Source organism: Loxodonta africana, chromosome 1, assembly GCF_030014295.1.
Source record: "Loxodonta africana isolate mLoxAfr1 chromosome 1, mLoxAfr1.hap2, whole genome shotgun sequence".
Lineage (NCBI taxonomy): Eukaryota > Metazoa > Chordata > Mammalia > Proboscidea > Elephantidae > Loxodonta > Loxodonta africana.
Genome location: NC_087342.1, coordinates 1,673,663 through 1,692,313, shown reverse-complemented (window position 1 = coordinate 1,692,313; position 18,651 = coordinate 1,673,663). Strand labels below are relative to the sequence as shown.

The 18,651-nt window shown below is 39.4% G+C and overlaps 1 protein-coding gene across 8 annotated transcripts in view; it reads left to right on the top strand.

Moving 5' to 3' along the window:
• LOC100666547 (cell surface glycoprotein CD200 receptor 1) overlaps nt 1-18,651 on the top strand; it is a 63,400-nt gene that overhangs the window by 7,627 nt on the left and 37,122 nt on the right. For 2 of the 8 annotated variants that reach the window (XM_064279249.1, XM_064279303.1), the window contains one exon: nt 16,407-16,490. The exons of the other annotated variants lie outside the window; for them this stretch is intronic. The gene's annotated coding sequence lies outside the window, so the exon portion shown is untranslated. The remainder of the gene's footprint in view (nt 1-16,406; nt 16,491-18,651) is intronic. 8 annotated transcript variants of the gene reach the window in all.

Sequence of the window (18,651 nt, the reverse complement as noted above, 5' to 3'; positions counted from 1 at the left end):
GACTACTGCCACCATCAAGGACTTGAAGGATACAGGGGTGGTGATTCCCACCATGTCCCCATTCAACTCACCTATTTGGCTTGTGGAAAAAACAGATGGATCTTGGAGGATGACAGTAGATTATTGAAAACAACCAGGTGGTGACTCCCAATTGCAGCTGCTGTTCCAGATGTGGCTTCCTTGCTTGAGCTAATTAATACTTCTGGTACCTGGAGATCAGTACAGCTATTGATCTGTCCAATGTCTTTTTCTTGATTCTGGTTTCAAGGCAACCCCAGAAGCAGTTTGCCTTCAGCTGGCAAGACAGGAAATACACCTTCACTGTCTTACCTCAAGGGTATATCAACTCTTCAGCTCCATGTCAAAATTTAGTTCACAGGGACCTTGATTGCCTTTCCCTTCCACAAGACGTCACCCTGGTCCATTACATTGATGACATTATGCTGATTGGACCTAGTGAGGAAGAAGTATCAATAACTTTGGCTTTATTGGTAAGACATTTGTGTGCTAGTGGGTGGGAAATTAACCTGACAAAAATTCAGGTGCCTTCCACCTCAGTGAAATGTCTAGGGGTCCAGTGGTGTGGGACAGGTCAAGACAATTCCTTCTGAAGTGAAGGATAAGTTGTTGCGTTTGTCCCCCAACCCCAAATGAAAAGGAGGGATGTTGGAGGGAGCATACTCCCTTATTTGTGTGTGCTACTCTGGCCTATTTATCAAGTGACTTGAAAAGCTTCTAGTTTTGAGTAGGGCTCTGAAAAGAGAAAGTTCTGCAACAGGCTCAGGCTGCTGTGCACCCCACTCTGCCACTGGGGCCATATGACCTGGCTGATTCAATGTTGCTTGAAGTGGCAATGGCAGATAGAGATGCCATTTGGAGTCTTCGGCAGGCCCCTATTGGTGAATAACTGCACAGACCCTTAGGATTTTGGAGCAAAGCCCCACCATCCTCTGTAGATAACTACTCTCCTTTTGAGAAACAGGTTTTGTCTCGTTACTGGGCCTTAGCAGAGACTGAACGCTTAACTATGGGCCACCAAGTCACCATGCAGCCTGAGCTGCATACCATGAAATGGGTGTTGTCTGACCCACAGACCCATGAAGTTGGACATGGACAGCAGCATTCCATCATTAAATGGAAGTGGTATATACAAGATCAGGCTCAAGCAGGACCTGAAGGCACAAGCAAGTTGCATGAGAAAGTGGCCCAAATGCCCATGGTCTCCACTCCCGTCACATTGCCTGCCCTCTTCTAGTCTGCACCTGTGGCCTCATGGGGAGTTCCTTATGATCAGTTGATGGAGGAAGAGAAAACCCATGCCTGGTTTAGAGAGTGTTCTGTGTGATATGCAAGCACCACTCAAAAGTGGACAGTAGCAGCATGGCTCCCCTTTCTGGCAACGCCCTGAAGAGCAGTGGTGAAGGGAAATCCTCTCAATGGCCAGAACTTTGAGCAGTGCACCTGGTTGTTTACTTTGCCTACTAAGAGAAATGGCCAGATGCTCACCTGAATGCTGATCCATGGGCTGTGGTCCTGAGAGATCTCCTGCGTTGAATCAAAATGGCTGGGCCTTTATACCTGCATCTCAATCAGTCATTAGATGTGAGCTGCCTTGGGAAGGGACTGGCTTTGGGTGAAGTAACAGGCGATCCCTGAAGATGCTGAGAGCTGAAGGCTGTCTGCCAACCGTGCTCCTAGTGGCTGGAACAAAAAGTCATTCCTTGAAGGGGATTCTGCATGGCACATATCATGTCCACCTAGACACCATTTCTGATGCTCTTCAATCCTTGCTGAATTTCTAAGTTTCTGTCTTGTATCATTTTCTATAAATGTAAAGAATTCCCTTCATCATTTCTAGTGTGCTGGTCTGCTGGTGAGAAGTGCTGTTCGTTTTCTTTTATCTGCGAAAGTCTTTATTTCACTTTTATCCTTGAAGGATATTTCTGCTAGATATGAAATTCTCGGTTGGCATTTTTTTCTTTCAGCACTAAAAAAAATGTTATTTCTTCCATACCCTGTAGTTTCTGTGCAATTTTTATGCACATCCAAAACTGCTCTAAGAAATAAAGTGATTTTATAGAAATATTTCACTGTTTCTGATGAGAAGTCAGTGGGCATTCAAATCATTGTTTCACTGAATGTAATCTGTCATTTTTTTTGCATCATTTTATTATTGATTTTCAGCACATATACTTATGTGCAGTTTTTATGTGTTTATCCTACTTGGGGGTCACTGAGCTTCTTGAACTGTAAATTTATGTTTTTCACCAAATTTGGGAAATCTTCAATCACTATTTTCTTGAACTTTTATCTGCCAACCCTCTCTTTCTTCTTCTGGAGCTTCAACTACACATATGTTAGAAGATCTGCTAATTCATCACAGGCCTTTGTGACTCTTTTATTTATTTTTAATCTTTTTTCTTTCTGTTTTTCAGATTGAATAATTTCTATTGATCTACTTTCAAGTTTACTGACCATTTCCTCTCTCATCTTCATTATTCTGTTAAGTCCATCTATGATTATTTTATTTCAGATATTATCTTTTTCATGTTTAGTAGTTCCATTTGTTTTTTATGTAGTTTCTTTTGTATGCTGAGATTTTTCTATTGTTTCATTCATCGTGAGCATATTTTTCTGTACATCACTGAGCATTGTTTAATACATGCCTTAAGGTCTTTGTTTGATAATTTCAATAGTTGGGCCACTTGAGGTTGGCCTCCTTTGATTGTCTTCTCCTCTAAGAATGAGTCACATTTTCCTGGTTCTTTGAATATTGAATAATTTTATTTGGATTGTGAATGTTACATTGTAGAAACTCTGGATTTTGTTGTTGTTTGTTATTTGCAATCGAGTTGATTCCAACTCATAGTGATCCCATGTGTGCAGAGTAGGACTGCTCCATAGGGTTTTCAAGGCTGTACTTTACAGAAGTAGATCACCAGGCCTATGTTCTGAGATGCCTCTAAACCCCAGGGCCGTCAAGTCGATTCTGACTCATAGTGACCCTATAGGACAGAGTAGAACTGCCCCATAGAGTTTCCAAGGAGCGCCTGGTGGATGCGAACTGCTGACCCTTTGGTTAGCAGCGATAGCACTTAACCACTATGCCGCCAGGGTTTTTCCGAGGGGAGGGTTCAAATCGCCAACCTTCCTCCTACTAGTAGAGCACTTTCTGTTCTATTGCTCCAAAGAGTGTTGATTGTTTTGTTTTAGGAAACATTTAACTTGGCTAGACTCTAACTGCAAATTGTCTTTGAGACGGCATCTCAAACCTCAGTTCTTTTAAGTTGTAGCTGGTAGTGTGCTTTGAATTTGCCCTGTTACATGGGGTTCAGTGTCAGCAAGAGGTGTGAGTGGAGTTTATACACAGAACTTGGGACTCTGTCTCTATGGCACTCTCACTTTCCAGTGGCTAAAGTTGCCCCAAATCTCTGGCACTTCAGGCCTGAAAAACTACAGATTTTCAGCTTTAACTACCAAGTGTATTGCCACCTGCAGCCTTCCCTGAGACCAAAAGCTATAAAAATGGGGCATTCCCCTAGGTCGTTTCCTTTTTATACGTGTTGACACCCCTCAGGGATTTTCCTTCTTTTTCCACTTTCCAATGTCTTCAGGTTGTTGTTGTTGTGTGCCATGGAGTTAATTCTGACTCATAGTGACCTTACAGGACAAAATAGGGCTGCCCCATAGGTTTTCCTGGGCTGTAATCTTTATGGGAACAGATTGCCAGGTCTTTTCTCCCTCAGAGCAGCTGGTGGGTTTGAACTACCAACCCTTTGGTTATCAGCTGAGCATTTAACCTTTCCAGCACGGGAGCTTCTCATCTTCGGGTAGTTGTTTATTCATTTTGTCCAGAATTTGTAGCTGTTATCTGTGGAATCTTACTTGGCCATAATAGAAGTGAACCTTTCTTCAAATTGATGCCTCTTTGGTGTCATTTTGTTTTTATGAACTGATGTTGACTTTGTTGGTTATTTTCTCTTGGACGTTGAGATTGGGTGTACTATACTATTAAATGCCTTCTTGCTTTCTAAATCTCCTATATGTATTAAATATTTTAATTTTTCTCGATAAAATCTTACTCCTTTTCTCCAATTTCTGGATACTAATAGATCTCTGTATTGTGTTTAAAGGTTTATAATTCTAACCACTACCTGTGTCATCTTTAAGAAATTGCTTAACCTCTTTAGACTATAATGTCCTCATTCACAAAATAAAGTAGTCATATGACACTATTTAGAAGTATAGAGCTTTAGAACAGGAAGGATTCTAAAGGTCTTAAAATCAAATTCCTTCATTTTATAGACAGGACAAATAAAACTCAGGCATCCTTAAAGGAATCCCTGAAGGTATCACCTGACCTTTTAGCACCTAAGCTGAGTTTGGAACCCCCCACAGTACCAAAAACAGAAGGGAAAAGAGATGTGGGAAGTGTGTGTGTAAAAATAGATGATTTTTAAAAAATGTTTTGCATTTGAAATGATAGCAAACACTCCAGTGGAAATAGCAGTTAAATGTTTGAGATTCTGGTTTAGGAAAAATAAGTCAAAGCTGAAATGTGGGTCAGTTTTTCTGTCAACCAATAAGTAAGGGAGTGTGCCATGTGTCAGGCACTGTGCTCCATACCGGGAGTATCTGAATCAGACAGACAGGGCTACAGCTCTTCTGGAGCTTAGAATCTGGCAAGGAAGATAGATATTAAATGAATTATTGTGAAGAATTGAATAATGCAAAGTGTATAAGGATAAATAGGCAAGTACAATTAAGAGGCAAACATTCCAGGTGAGTTGAACAGCATGCATGAAGGACAGAGGGACCTCACCTATGGAGTGCTGAAACAAAGGAGAAATCAACTGTTGGAAGCCCCGTGGAAGTTCTGAGGGTAGGGGAGAAAGAAGAGAGAAAGTGTAAAGAGAAACAAGATCAGATAAGCCTTTGAGGATCACCTACCATAAGGTGCCTAAGGAGAAAAGCAGGCTTGCGGAAAGAGGAGGAGGCAAAGAAGACAAGGAAGGAGACAGGAAAAAGCACAGGGTGTAGTGGTAGAGGTTGAGCAAAGGGCTGTAGGAAAGGAGAACCGTAATAGGATCAGATGCTGAGTAACCCAGGAGCACGAGCCCTGGAGAAAGGCCTCTGACTAGAATCTGGCAGGTGGTGTTCAAAACTGCAGTCTGAGAGAAGCGTGTGGGAACTGGAAGATAGTCAGCTACTAAGGAGAGAGACAGGGCAGTGTTTCGTTGTGTTGTGCATTGGGTCGCTATGAGTTGGAGCCTACTCAACGGCACCTAACAACATAACAACAAGGAGAGAGGAAGGAGCCCTGGTGGCGCAGGGGGTAAGTACTTGGCGCTAACTGAAAGGTCAAGGTTCAAACCCACCACCCACTGGGGAGAAAGATGTGGCAATCTGCTTCTGTAAAGATTACGGCCTTGGAAATCCCATGGACAGTTCTACTCTATCCTACGTGGTTGCTATGAGTTGAAATCAGTTCAATGGCAATGGCTTTAAGGAGAGAGTGGGTGGGTAGGAGAGTGAGGCTCTGGGCACAGACCACTCATTCTAGAAGTTTGTGGCAAGGTAAGGAGAAAGGATCACAGCTAGAAGGGGAAAGCAGTATTTGATTTGTTTTTCTTCTTCTTCTTCTTCTTTCAACATAGGAGAAAGCTGGTTGTGCTCAAAGGGTGTTCGTTATGTGAGAAAATTCCGTGATTTAGTAAACAAACGTTTTTCTTTTTTTCCTCCAAACTGTGTGTGTGTGTGTGTGTGTATGTAGCTTTAAGTTTAGTGGTATCTTTTCTTTTTTGTTGGCACTTTTTTGCTTTACCATGAAATGCTACTTTTTCCCAAAGGTTTAATCCATTATATCATATGAGGATATCTGGTTATACCATCCATTTTGTGGTATTGACAATTTTACAAAAAAAATCCAGTGGTAAAAAACTAGTAGATTCCAAATAAGAAAATCTAGCTCTTTTCAATTCTCAAAAACCGCATCCCGTCTATCCTTAGTCAGGTCCCCCCAGACGTTCCCCAGGGGTTGTTCTAAACCAGTAATTTTAAGCCAGACAGAACCAACTTAGAGGCAGCGTCATCTTTGTTGTTGTTGTTGTTAGGTGCCGTTAAGTTGGTTTTGACTCATAGCGACCCCACGTACAACAGAATGTAACACTTCCTGGTCCTGCGCCATCCTCACAACCGTTGCTATACTTGAGCCCATTGTTGCAGCAGCTATGCCAATCCATCTCATTGAGGGTTTCCCTCTTTTGCACGGACCCTGTGCTTTACCAAGCATGCTATCCTTCTCCAGGTGCTGGTTCCTCCTAATAACATGTCCAAAGTACATGAGACAAAGTCCCACCAATCTTGCTTCTAAGGAGCATTCTGGCTGTACTTCTTCCAAGACAGATTTGTTTGTTCTTCTGGAACTCCATGGTATATTAAATATTCTTTGCCAACACCATAATTCAAAGGCGTCAACTTTTTGGTCTTCCTTATTCATTGTTCAGCTTTTGCACGCATATGAGGCAATTGAAAACACTGTGGCCTGAGTCAGCCGCACCTTAGTTCTCAAAGTGACATCTCCGCTTTCTAATGCTTTAAAGAGGTCTTTTGCAGCAGATTCGCCCGTTGCAATGCATTGTTTGATTTCTTGACTGCTGCTTCCACAGGCATCGATTGCGGGATCCAAGTGAAATGAAACCCTTGACAACTTCAATATTTTCTCCATTTATCATGATGGTGCTTATTGCCCAGTTGTGAGGATTTTTGTTTTCTTTATGTTGAGGTGTAATCCATACTGAAGGCAGTGGTCTTTGATCTTCATCAGTAAGTGCTTCAAGTCCTTTTCACTTTCAGCAAGTGAGGTTGTGTCATCCACATATTGCAGGTTGTTAATGAGTCTTCCTCCAGTCCTGGTGCTGCATTCTTCTTCACGTAGTCCAGCTTCTTGGGTTATTTGCTCAGCAAAGAGATTGAATAAGTACGGTGAAAGAATACAACCCTGACACACACCTTTCCTGACTTTAAACCATGCAGTATCCCCTTGTTCTGTTTGAACAACTGCTTCTACAGGTTCTGCCTGAGCACAGTGAGGTGTTCTGGGATTGCGTTTCTTTGCAATGTTATACAGAATTTGTTATGATCCACACAGTTGAATGCCTTTGCATAGTCAAAAAAACACAGGTGCCATCTTAAGCCCATGTACTTAGACTTTCGAGGGTATAAATTCTGGGCATATGGGCTTAGACAAAACTCTGCAGGTGATTCTGATGGGAGCCAGGGTTTAGAACTCTGTCCTAGGACTTACTAAAATTTTCACCACCCATATTTTCCAGGTTGCCCTTCACACTCAGTGCGCTCACCTTCCTCTGTACTGATTATACTGATTATACAATGTGGACTAACTATTCCCGAAGGTGAGGTCCTGAGGTCCCCTCGTTTCACTCATCTGGCCGTTTCCAGATTCTGCACAGCTGCTGACGTAGGCACTCAGAAAATGTTCATTTCTGAACAAACCAAAGATTTGGTTTCTGAAACCAAAGATTCCGTTGCGTCGAGTGGATTCCAACTCAGAGCGAATCTTTTGCTGTAGTCTTTACGGAAGCTGACTGATGGCCACGTCTTTCTCCTTCGGAGTGGCTAATGGGTTCGAACCGCTGACATTTTGGTTAGCTGTGGAGCACTTCAGCACTGCGCCACCAGGGCTCCTTGTTAACCTCAACTTCCTCTAAGTATCTGCTGTGTCTGTAACCACTCTTGCTTGGCCTTTTTGCTTCTCTCTCAGATAAAATATCAGAGTCTTTTTAAAAGCAAACCTGCACTTCGCATTTTTGCTTCATCTCCTTTCGGTCCCTCTGGGATCCTGCTCAACCGGTCAGCCTCCTGTGTTCTTGTAACTTCTCTCCCTCTTTCTCACCACAAACACGCTGTGACCTCCCCTATTCTCAATATCCTCTCTGTCCTCAAAGCTCTAGATACTGTCCATTTCTCTCTGTCATGTGTGACATGCCTTGTTTCTCCCATTCTTTCAAGGTTAAAATTTTCAAAACGGTAGTACACTGTTGACTTGATTGCCTCTGTTTGGCCCCTTTCAGTCTGATTTTTCTCCTTTCTCTGAACTACAACTTCTCTGTTTGTCTCTGTTAAATAGTTTTGGATGATGTCACAGTAACTGCCTGAACAAATAAATAAAAATTAGGCCCAGCAGCATGGCTTTTATTAGCATTGTATCCCAACTAACTGATACTGACTTCATGATTATATGGCCTTGAAAACTAGCATCAAATTTATTATGGACCATAATTCGTTTTCCTTCCTAAATTTGATCCATCCATTGAATTCATGATTGAATTGGGGTGTTTTGGAACCTGTTACTTTTTCTTAAAACAATTCTAACTTTTTCTTTTTATAAACCATCTGAGTGTTTTATTTTTCTCTCTTTGTTGTCTCTGAAGACGACAGTTGTGTATAGTTAACTAGCAATGTCACCTTCAAAACTGCCTTTTTCAGCCTGTTCATCTTTTGACTCTTTTTTGATTAGGTTGTCCATCTCTCTCTTTTTTTTCTTAATTGATTTATGTATTTTTCTGTTTATTTTTTGGAGGAAATTAGTCTTTTGTTTATCATAAATGTTGCAAATATTCCTTAGATATATGTTTTTTGTTGACATTATTTTATGCATTTTTTTCTTGCCTGCAGAAGCATTAAATTCTTTACAGTTAAATTCCTCAGCATTTTTCTTTATGGTTTCTATGTTTTGCATCAAGGTTAGAAAGGCGTTCTTAACTTGAGGTGACCAACTCTCCTGGTTTGCCTAGGACCTTCCTTGTGTTGGTATTGAAAATCCCTGCCCCAGGAAACCCCTTCAGTTTCTGTCAAATTGAAATGTTGGGCACCCTATCTCTCACTTAAGATAAAGGAAAAAAAAAATTTACTCATCTCTTTTCCCAGTATTTTTATTTTTTATGTTTAAATTCTTGATGTACTATTTGGTGAGAGAAGTGAAGATAGGAGCTGTTTTTATTTTATTTTTTTCCAAGTGGCTAGCCAGTTCTCCCAACACCATTTACCAATGATATAATTTACTGTACCAATTTTAGTGACCACTCTATCACATACTCACTTCTCACATGTGTAGAAGAAACAGCTGAAGGTCACAGAGTAACCTGTGCAAAGTTACAGAGGCAATAAGTGGAAGAGTTAAAATATTCATCAGTTTTCTTACTCTAATTTTGGTATTTTATCGATCTTTGTGCTAAAACTTTAGTTTCTCACCCAACATTTTGTTTACTGTTTCTGCTACTAAATTTATGTCTTTAACTATGTAGATAATTTGGTTTCATAAATTAAAGTGTAAGAACATGAAGCATGCATAAAACATCACAGGAAACAATAGGATCACTATTCTATAATTAGGTTTAAGTTCATTCATATATATCTTTTGCATCTTAACATTTCAAATGTTTGCAAAAAATGCTTTATTCCTTACCAATTTTGGGAAAAAAAACTGGTACAGAATTAACAAACAGGTTTTAAAATAAGAAATTTCATATTTGGTATTTCAGCTTCCTCCTTTCTTGGAAGCAGAGGTTATAACAATTGAAATTTTTAGCTGTGAGACATATGAAGGAGAAAATTTTAATTTTCAAACCATGTTGCACTGCATATCGCTAAAATGACAATCATTTATTTTTCCTTTTTGTCTTACTTACATAGGAAAATACATTGTCTCAGGAAAACAAAACCTGAAGTCATTTTGTGGGACTCGTATAATAGTAAAAGCTGAGACTTTTTGTCCCTCCAGCCCCATGTCCTCTACATATAACATTACTTTTATTTAGAATGCTCTTTTCTCCTTTGGAAACCCTGGTGGTGTAGTGGTTAAGTGCTACGGCTGCTAACCAAAAGGTCAGCAGTTCAAACCCACCAGGTGCTCCTTGGAAACCCTATGGGGCAGTTCTGCTCTGTCCTATATGGTGGGTATGCGTGGGAATCGACTCGATGGAAATGGGTTGTTTTTTTTTTTTTTTGGTTCCCTCCTTTGCCCATTATTTGCTTTCATCTGTGCTGCACAACAAGTTACCCCAAAACTTAACAACATTTTAAGTTTGCACAACATCAACAAACATTTATTCTGTCACACCGATCCAGGTGAGGGCGAGAGACAGCACACCAGGACAGAAGTTGCAGTCTTTTTATTATTTGATCTCCTCAGTGACATAACATTTCTTCTGCATGTTCTAATCATTAGGGGTGAGTTAGTAAACCCAGTCCACAAGACGTGAATACTAAGGTGGAAGAATCCTTGGGGGCGGTCTTAGAGGCTGCCTACCATAGACCGCAATACCAGAATATGTTCCTCAAGGCACATTTTCCGTACTTTCCATTTATTGATATTGCAGTTTTACAGAATTTTTTGATTATTTGATGAATGCCTGTTGTCCCTATTAAATTGAAATCTCCGTGATAAGTAGATGAACAATTATTGAGTAACTAGGAATTATATTTGAATAAATGAATATTATATGGCTTCCATCCCCTCTCTACCAGCCCTTGCTTTAATTACTCAGCAGGTGGTCACCCAGGAGCCATCTGGATGAAAACTACTAGTGAGAGACTTGAGCCTTATCTTAGAAGGCAGCAAAGAAAACATTGTCTTTGCTCCCAATATTTATCATAAGATTAATGCATTAGTCTGGTCTAATCCGTTGCCATCAAGTTGATTCTGACTCATAGTGACCCTGTAGGATAGAGTAGACTTGCCCCACAGAGTTTCCAAGGAGTACCTGATGGATTCAAACTGCTGACATTTTGGTCAGCAGCCGTAGCACTTAACCACTACACCACCAGGGTTTCCTAGTCTGGTCTACTGGCTAGAATTTGGCACTTTAACCACTGCAGCCTGAGTTTGATTCCCAGTCAGGGAAAGTTTTCCGAGCCCTGGTGGTGCTGTGGTTCAGCATTTGGCTGCTAACCAAAAGGCCAGCAGCTCGAATCCACCAGCCACTCCTTGGAAACCCTGTGGGGCAGTTCTACTCTGTCGTATAGGTTCACTATGAGTCGGAATCAACTCTACAGCAATGGGTTTGGTTTGGTTTTCTGCAGGTAGCTCTAACAGAGAAAAAGATCACATGGGTCTCTTCTTCCACCCATTCCTTTTGGCTATTTTAGAAATAACAGAAGTTTGGAGGGAAACTGGTGATGCTTTCAATTGTACCTACAATTGTAGTAATTGTACCTACAAGTGATGCTGATTTTTAATTATATATCAAAAATAAAATTTAAGTTTGAGTTCCCTCCTTCATGGACTTTCTAGCTGGCCGTCATGGTCTACTAGTCCCAGATCACACTGTGAAAACTACTGCATTCGAGGCAGAACTATAATTAACACACATGGGTGACCATTCATCTCATTTTTAGGACCTCTAGAAAAGGAGGCAGTTGAATTCTACAACTTCTTACTTGAATCCATTCATAACTATAGAAACTGTTGCGAAATATACATTTGTATCTGACCTACATCCACAGTATGCTATTTTATGAAATGCAGTACAAACATTTCACTAGCTAAAAGGTTAAGGTTGATATTTTAAGCTTTCTTGAGCCAGGAGATTCATAGTAAAAGTTTCTGTACTGTCTTGACTTTACTTACCATACTGATGATTAGAAGGAAGTCTTGTGCTTAGCGTAGTGAAATTAAGGTTTCTCTGGCAACGTAGTTTGAATTTCCTGGACGCTGTGTGATTAAGATCTTAGTCGAGAAACTACATTTGCTTTAAACGAAACCTTAAATCTGAAAAAGAAATCTACTGCTTAAATGCCAACTGGGTTGAATTAATACCTTAGTGTGTAATATGCCTTGCGTTATTCCTGAATTATTCCTCACTTGGTAAATAAGTAAGAAAGATTGTCCATGCTTTCCAGAGGAGAGACATAAACTCATTTAATTGTCTAAAAAAGTTCAGGGAAGAAGAAACAGAGTAAGAATAAAGAAGCTCACATTCCCTGTATTTTCCAGCCATTGCTTATTCTGTAACGGCTCAGCTCTGCTTTTGTTACAATCTGAAGAGTTTTGGAGTTTGAGCTCTTGAAACACCAAATGAAGAGTGAAATCTAGTATTGGGCGTTCCTGACATAAAATGTCAGGGTATTTTCACTGATATTTCTTTGTGCTCTTTCCCTTTTTTAAAAAGTAGTAAATTACATAAATAAATACCAATAAAGATGACAAGCTGTAAAGATCATAATAAGACTTCTGGTTAGCTAAATACTAGCATGTTGTTGTTAGGTGCCATGGAGTCAGTCCTGACTCATAGCGACCTTATGTACAACAGAACGGAACACTGCCTAGTCCTGCACTGTCCTCACAATTGTTGTTATGCTTGAGCCCGTTGTTGCAGCCACTGTGTCAGTCCATCTCATTGACGGTCATCCTCTTTTTCACTGACCCTCTACTTTACCAAGTATGATGTCCTTCTCCAGGAATTGGTCCCTCCCTCCTGATAACACAACCAAAGTACGTGAGACGAAGCTCAACTCCTCACTCTAAGAAGCATTCTGGCTGTACTTCTTCCAAGGCAGATTTGTTTGGCCTTTTGGCAGTCTGTGGTGTATTCGATACTCTTTGCCAACACTGTAATTCAAATGCATCAATTCTTCTTATTCATTCTCCAGCTTTTGCATGCATATGAGGCGATTGACAGTACCATGGCTTGGATCAGGTGCACCTTAGTTCTCAAAGTGACATCTTTGCGTTTTAACACTTTAAAGAGGTCTTTTGCAGCAAATCTTGTAGAGCAATGTAAATAGAAAAGCCAAAGGAAACCATTCCACGTAGTCTCTTTTGCAGCTGTATGGTCATCTTATTATAGCCAATTTTTTTAGTCTACAGTTTTGCCCCAGGTTAAAGGTTCTTTAGTTTAAAATTCATGTTACCAGACTCCTTACTGCTGTGTTTTGTATTCTCCCAAAAGACCTGGAAATCAAGGAAAGGGTAGGTAATTTTTAACTTTTTTGTTTCTCATCCCTATACATTAGAAACAATAAATACATCTTAGCAACTATATTATATGTATACACACTATTTAAAAAAATTTTTTATTGTGCTTTAAGTGAATGTTTATACTTCAAGTCAGTCCCTCATACAAAAATTTATATACACCTTGCTATATACTCCTGGTTGATCTCCCCTAATGAGACAGCACACTTCTCTCCACCTTCTATTTTCGTGTCCGTTCAGCCAGCTCCTGTCCTCCTCTGCCCTCTCATCTCCCCTCCAGACAGGAGCTGCCCACATAGTCTCATGTGTCTACTTGAGCCAAGAAGCTCACTTCTCAGCAGTCACTTTCTATCTTATATTCCAGCGCAATCCCTGTCTGAAGAGTTAGCTTTGGGAATGGTTCCAGTCTTGTTTTTAAGTATGATATAACCCATGCTCTATTTTGGTTAATAACAGTTACTGAATCAGGGGTTTTTGTTGGGAAATGGCTATCTCTAAGTTTTTATGTCTTTTTAGCAGAGTGTAGCATTTTACAATAAATAACAAGAGTTCAGCATCTCAGGAAAACGACGGGCTGTCTCTGAGAGCCCTTTTTTGTCACTGGAGGAAGTCTTCGTGAAGTATGGCTTTGCACAGTCATGCCTGGGCCCGGTCTGTTGTGTGGGTGGCGGATGCTTGCTCAGGCATATGACAGTGAGGATTTGGGGAAGGAAAATTCTGGTGCTCAAAGTGAGTAAGAGGTTTCAATAACAGTAAGATCACAACACAATCTTACTTCTACTCATGATTTTGCCTTAGATGGAAGAGCTTTTAAAAAAAAAAAGTTATATTTAAACATGGAGGACACTGGAAGACATTATGCTGAGTGAAATTAGTCAGTTGCAAAAGGACAAATATTGTATAAGACCACCATTATAAGAACTTGAGAAATAGTTTCAACTGAGAAGAAAACATTCTTTTGTGGTTACGAGGTGGGGAGGGAGGCAGGGTGGGAGAGGGGCATTCAGTAATTAGATAGTAGATAAGAACTACTTAAGGTGAAGGGAAAGACAGCACACAATACAGGGGAGGTCAGCACAATTGGACTAAACCAAAAGCAAAGAAGTTTCCTGAATAAACTGAATGCTTTGAAGGCCAGCATAGCAGGGGCAGGGGGCTGGGGACCATGGTTTCAGGGGACATCTAAGTCAATTGGCATAATAAAATCTATTAAGAAAACTTTCTGCATCCCACTTTGAAGAGTGGCGTCTGGGGTCTTAAACGCTAGCAAGCAGCCATCTAAGATGCATCGATTGGTCTCAACCCACCTGGATCAAAGGAGAATGAAGGACATCAAGGACACAAGGCGATTATGAGCCCAAGAGGCAGAAAGGGCCACATAAACTAGAGACTACATCACCCTGAGACCAGAAGAACTAGATGGTGCCTGGCTACAACCGATGACTGCCCTGAAAGGGAACACAACAGAGAACCCCTGAGGGAGCAGGAGAGCAGTGGGATGCAGACCCCAAATTCTCATAAGACCAGACTTAATGGTCTGACTAAGATTAGAAGGATCCCGGTGGTCATGGCCCCCAGAACTTCTGTTGGCCCAGGACAGGAACCATTCCCGAAGCCAACGCTTCAGACATGGATTGGACTGGACAGTGGGTTGGAGAGAGATGCTGGTGAGGAGTGAGCTTCTTGGATCAGGTGGACACTTGAGACTATGTTGGCATCTCCTGCCTGGAGGGGAGATGAGAGGGTGGAGGGGGTTAGAAGCTGGCGAAAAGGACACGAAAAGAGAGAGTGGAGGGAGAGAGCGGGCTGTCTCATTAGGGGGGGAGTAATTGGGAGTGTGTAGCAAGGTGTATATGGGTTTTTGTGTGAGAAACTGACTTGATTTGTAAACTTTCACTTAAAGCACAATAAAAATTATTTTTAAAAAGTTATATTTAGTGTCATGGGTTTTTTGTTTGTGTTTTGTTTTATATTGATTTGTGTGGCTGGATTTTCTAATGTTATGTGTATTAAAATCTGATGTTTCTGATACTATGTTTGATTATCTTCTTCAACTTCGTTGATGGATAATTTAAGTGCAATTAACTGCACCCACTTCAAAAGTACGGTTTAATGAGTTTTGACAGTTATATACACTTGTGAATCACTACCACAAACAAGATACAAAACAGTCCGATCACTTCCAAAATATTCCTCGTGAATCTTTGCAGGCCATCCCTGCCTTTATCCCCATCCGCAGGAAACCAGTGACTGGCTTTTTGCCGCCGTAGATTAGTTAACGTTTCCTATAAATGGAATCATGGACTATATACTCTTCTGGGTCAGTCTTGCTTCACTCAATGGAATGATTTTTTTTTTTTTATCGTGCTTTAAGTGCAAGTTTACAGATCAAGTCAGCCTCTCATACAAAAATTTATACACACCTATATACTCCTGATTGCTCTTCCCCAATGAGACAGCACACTCCTTTCCACTCTCTATTTTCGTGTCCATTCGGCCAGCTTCTGACCCCCTCTGTCCTCTCATCTCCCCTCCAGACAGGAGCTGCCCACATAGTCTCATTTGTCTACTTGATCCGAGAGACCGACTCTTCGGAAGTATCATTCCCTATCCCATAGTCCAGTCCAATCCCTGTCTGGGAATGGTTCCTGTCTTGGGCTAAGAGAAGGTCTGGGGGCCATGACCACCGGGGTCCTTCTAGTCTTGGTCAGACCATTAAGTCTGGTCTTTTTATGAGAATCTGAAGTCTGCATCCCACTGCTCTCCTGCTCCCTCAGGGTTTCTCTGTTGTGTTCCCTTTCAGGGCAGTCATCGGTTGTAGCTGGGCACCATCTAGCTCTTCTAGTTCTTCTGCTCTCAGGGTGATGTGGTCTCTAGTTTATGTGGCCCTTTCTGTCTCTTGGGCTCATAATTACCTTGTATCTTTCGTGTTCTTCATTAACTTTGGTCCAGGTGGGTTGAGGCCAATTGATGGGTCTTAAATGTCAATGGAATGATTTTGGTATCAATGTTGTGTGTTCTTTTCATTGCTGAGTAGTATTCCATTGTGTGTATAATTTATGCATTTACCAGTTGATGGACATGTGATCTGTTTCTATTGCGAATAAAGCTGCTATTCATGTACAAGTCTGTGTGGACGTATATTTTCATTTCTTATAGGTAAGTATCTATTGGTGGAATGGCTGTGTTGTATGGTAGGATATGGTTGACTTTGGGGAAAACACTCCCAAATATACAGTTATATAGCTAAAGTAGTTATGCAATTTTTAAATCATACACTCATGAATTAAGTATGAGAGTTTCAGTTTCTCCACACCCTTGCCAGTACTTGGTATTCTCAATCTTTTTAATTTCAGCCATTTTTGTAGGTATAACCATTATCTCATTGTGTTTTTTTTTCCAATCCTAGGTATATACCCACAAAACTTAAAAGCAGAGACTCAGAGACTCGTACATCCGTGTTCACTGCAGCACTATTCACAATAGCCACAAGGTGGAAACAACCTAAATGCCCATATCATTGTGTTTTTAATTTGTATTTTCTCGATGATTGATAATGTTGAATATCTTTTCACTTGCTAATTGGCCACCTGTATATCTTTTTTGTGGGCAGTGTCGGCTCAAATAATTTGCCTAGTTTCCTGTTGATGTTTTAAGTATTGAATTGTAACTGTTCTTTATATATTCTGCATCCCTTTGTCAGATACAGGCATTGCAAATATTTTCTCCTATTCTGTGGTTTGTCTTTTCATTTTCTAAATGATAGCTTTCAAAGAGCAGAAGTTTTTGATTTTGATAATGTCCAGTTTATCAAATTTTTCCTTTATAGTTTGTTCTTTTTGTGTCCTAAGTAATCTTTGTATATGTCAAAGTCACAGAGATTGTTTTAAGTTTTCTTCTAGGAGTATTATAGTTTTAGCTTTTATATTTAGGCCAATAATACAACTTAAGGTAATTTTTTTTGTATGTAGTGTGAGGTAAGGATTGAGGTTCTTTTTATTTATTTATTTATTTAGTATATTGATAGTCAGGTTTTCCATCAGCAGTTACTAAAAATACCTTTTTCCCACATTCAATTGCCTTAGCATCTTTGTTGAAAATCAGTTGCCCATATATGTGTGGGTTTCTGTATTCTCTATTCTGTTCCATTGATTTATATGTCTATTGTTTAGCTAATACCAGACAGTCCTGGTTAGTGTAGGTTGAAATTAGGCAGATTATTATTATTTTTTTAATTGTTTTGGCTATTCTAGGTTTTTTGCATTTACAGGTAAATTTTAGAATCAGCTTCCCAATTTCCACAGAAAAGATGACTGATTTTGATTAGATTATGTTTAATTTATAGATCAATTTGGAGAAAATTGACATCTTAGTAATATTGAGGCTTTCAACCCAAGAACATGGTATTTCTGTCCATCTATGTAGGTTTTCCTTATCTCAGCAATGCTGTGCACTTTTCAGTGTATAGATCTTATGCACAGTTTGTTAAATTTATTGCTAAGTATTTGGTTCTTTTTTAACACTATTATATATGGAATTGATTTTTAAAGCTTTATTTTCTAATTATTTGCTGCTGATATACAAAATATATATGTGTATATATTTTTTTTTGTTTAGATATACAGAATATATATGTGTGTATATATATATATTTATCTTTGAATCATTTTATTCTACAACGTTGCTAAATTCAATGAGTGCTCGTGGTCATTTTACAGAATTCCAACAATCATGTCATCTACAAAAAGAGGCAGTTTTATGTCTTTTTTTTCTCATCTTTATGACCTTTTTTTTTTTTCCTTTATTGCAATGATTTGGACCCCTAGTACAAAGTTGGGTAGAAGTACTGAGAATGGGCATTCTTGCTTGGTTCCTGACATTAGAGGGGAAATATTTCATCGTTAAATATTATCTTAGCTGTAGGGTTTTCACAGATGCCCTTTAACAGTTTTCAAAGTTATCACACACACACACACGCACACACACACAAGTGTGTGTATATATATATATATATTTTAAATCATGAATGGACGTTAAATCTTGTCAAATGTTTTTTCTACATGTACTGAAATAATCATGTTTTTCTCCTTTATTCTGTTAATATGGTGAAATTCACCGAATGATTTTTGAGTGTTAAATCTGTATTTCTGAGATAAACCTTATATGATCATGTTTTACTATCTTTTTATATATTGCTAGATTTGATTTGCAAGTATTTTGTTAATAATTTTGTTTCTTATGTTCATGAGGGTTGTTGATCTGTCATTTTTCATATTTGTAATATGTTCACATGGTCTTGGTGTAAGGATAATTCTACCGTCATAAAACACATTGGAAAGTGTTCACTCGTCTGTTTTCTGAAAGAGTATTATGTAGAATTGGTATTACTTCTTTTTTAAATGGTTAAATTTGGCAATGTAGCTTTTTTTTTTTAATCAACAAATTCAATTTCTTTAATGTGTATAAGCCTTTTCGGGTTATCTGTTTCATATCGAATGAGCTTTAAAAGCTGTGTCTTTTAAGGAATTTGTTTTATCTAAACTATTCAGTTTCATGGACATAAAAATAAAATTGTTAATAATATCCTCTTATTATTCCTTTCATGAACATAGTGTCCATATTAATGTTCCCTTTTTTATTCCTGATATTAAAAA